The sequence below is a fragment of the Talpa occidentalis genome, unplaced genomic scaffold (assembly GCF_014898055.3).
Source record: "Talpa occidentalis isolate TD23 unplaced genomic scaffold, MPIMG_talOcc4v2.1 talOcc4.2, whole genome shotgun sequence".
In the NCBI taxonomy this organism is placed as follows: Eukaryota; Metazoa; Chordata; class Mammalia; order Eulipotyphla; family Talpidae; genus Talpa; species Talpa occidentalis.
The window spans coordinates 24,416,354-24,419,211 of NW_023602073.1; positions in this window are offsets into that span (position 1 = coordinate 24,416,354).

Here is a 2,858-nt window from a genome sequence, read left to right on the forward strand (position 1 = left end):
TCTGATGAAAATAACAACGAGGTAAATCACAGGCGCTCCCTGCTCCCAGCAAGCATCTCTGGACTCTCTTGATTGACCTCGGCCTGAGCTGGAGCAGGGGACCCCAAGACTCTCAGGGTTGGGGGGCCTCCCTGGTGTGGCACAAAGGTTGGGAAGCAGCCTGCGAAGCTGTCCACCGCCACTGCACGACGATCATCCCCGGCCAGGGAGCTACCCACATGGCGCAGCAGACCTCTCCTGGCTTGCCCGCTGCTCCCCTCAGCAGTGTATTCCAGTCAGTCTGCCTGTTCTGCTCCCCACTCTGTCTCTGGTGAATCGTCTCACCCTCCACGCCTCTGGCCTGTACCCAGCTCTTGAATGCATAAATAAATTTGAAAAAAAAAAAAAAGAAAAAAGAAAAAGACTTTCAGGGTTGGGTCCTGCACTGGGGAGCTTGCAGAGGGCAGGAGGGAGCTAGTATTCAACCAGCAATTAATTTATGTGGCAGCAGAATAAGGGCAACTCAGTAAGAAGCAGCTCTAAGACCTAACTGGAGAGCTGGGAGGAGCCAAGAGCCAAGGCAGGAGACCTGAACACACAGGTGTCCCTGGTTAAAATAAGGAGAAGGTGATGCTGGATGAGAAAAGAGCTTTGCCCTCTCTGGTGCCTGGGAGGCAAATGTGAAGACTGAGGAGGGGGACGCAGCACCAGAGGTAAGAGCTCCTCCCGGCATCCCCATGGCTGGTACGCGGGCCCGCAGCCTTCTTTTTTTTTTTTTTTTTTTTTAAGATTTATTTATGCATAAATAATTTTTTTTTAAGATGTAATTATTTATACTAGAACTGGGGTACAGGCCAGATGCGCGGGAGGGTGAGAGGATTCACCAGAGTCAGAGTCGGGAGCAGAACAGGCAGATTGACTGAAACACGCTGCTGAGGGGAGCAGCGGACGAGACAGGAGAGGTCTGCCGCGCCATGTGGGTAGCTCCCCGGCAGGCCGGGGATCGAACTCGTGCTGCAGAGGCTGCGGACAGTGTCACAGTGCTGTGCTTAACCCCTTGCGCCACCAGGGAGGCCCCTCAGTCTTCTTTTGTAAATGAGAGTTCTCCCATTTCTCCGTTTATTTAAGCATCTATCGCCAATATGGATGCGTGGACCTGCTCTCCCCCATGGCTTAGCCTTCATTACCGCCTTCTTTGCAGTGGCTCTTACATCAGCCCATTGTTAGCACAGGGGCAGCCCGTTCTAGTTGGCATCTGGGGCCTTGAACACAGGCGTCATGTGAGCCCTTTCTCATGTCCTGGCTTAAGAAGTTGTCCAGCCTTCACTCTGCCCCAGGCCTGGAGTCAGCCGTTTCTCAGAGCTGCCTCAGTTTCTTTCAGTGGGGATTAGAAATCTATATCTGGGGGCTCAGTGTACCAATTGCTTCTACGCTGTCTGTGTCTTAACCGTTTAATGGAAAGACTTAGGAAATACGCGTGTGTGTATGTACACACACATGCGTGAGCATATATGAAAACCACACAGATGCTCATGTGTGTAAGTGCAATATACATGCCTTTACGCACACACCTTTGGAAATCAGGAGCTCACACCTGTACGTCCAACACCTATCCCTGTCTGCAGGATTCCTTCTTGCTTTCCTTCATTCCATATTTGCATGCACCCTTTCTTCTGCAATGAAACCTCTAGCTCCAACAGTATCAGCGTAGTTACTCACTTTCTATACACCTACAATGGTTTCAGATGCTTTGACCACCCATTGCAGAATACTAAAGAGTTGACTGGTTTTCAGTTCCCCTCCAATACCCAACCCCTTGGCCAACAGTCAAGGTGTGCCCTCACATGCTGTGTTCCCCAGTTATGTTCTGTCCCCTTCTGTGTAACTCATAACAATAGATATGAATCATTTGCATTCAGTGTGGGGTTTTCTTTCCAGCTCTACTTCCCACCCTTGCTGATTTAATATTACTTAAAAAAAAATTTTTTTTTAAAAGATTTGTGTATTTATATACTCTGGAGTGTAGGCCAGAGTTGGGGAGGGGTGGTGGTGAGAGAATTCACCAGAGACACAGTGGGGAGCAGAACAGGCAGATTGCATAAAATACACTGCTGAGGGGAGCAGAGGAGAGACAGGAGAGGTCTGCTGTGCCATGTGGGTAGCTCCCTGACTGGAGATGGAACCCGCACTGCAGTGGCTGCCCCATAGTGCTGAGCCCCAACGAGGGAGGCCCCAATATTACTTTTTTTTTTTTAAGATTGATTGATTGATTGATTTATACAAGCACTGGGTACAGTCAGAAGCGCGGGAGGGTGAGCGAATTCACCAGAGCCAGAGCAGGGAACAGAACAGGCAGACCGAAGAAATACACTGCTGAGGGGAGCAGTGCGGCAGGAGAGGTCTGTGCGCCATGTGGGACCCTCAACGGTGGCTGAGGATTGAAATGGCGCTGCAGAGGCTGCCGGCAGCTTCGCAGCCCAGCGCTCAGCCGCTGCGCCACCAGGGGAGGCCCCCGATATTACTTTTTGAAAAAGAACATTGCATACTTTCAAAAGTTAAAGTAAAGCCAAGAAGTGTACTCAGAGAAACTTTCTCCTCATGTCCCTTGTACCCCATGTCCCGCACAGCTGTTACTGACCTTTTAGATCATCAGTGTCACTGATTTATCTTCGCGGTGCTTTCAGAGTGAAAAATGCATGGGTGTATGTTTTCCTAACTCCACTTCATTTTGGAACAAAAAAACCTGCACACTATCATTTTCATCCTAACTTTTCCCCCACTTGACCATATCTCCTGGAAATCACCCCATGTCTTTTTCTAACTGCACAATACTTTTTTGTTTGAGTACATATGTCACAATTTATTCAACCAATCTCTTA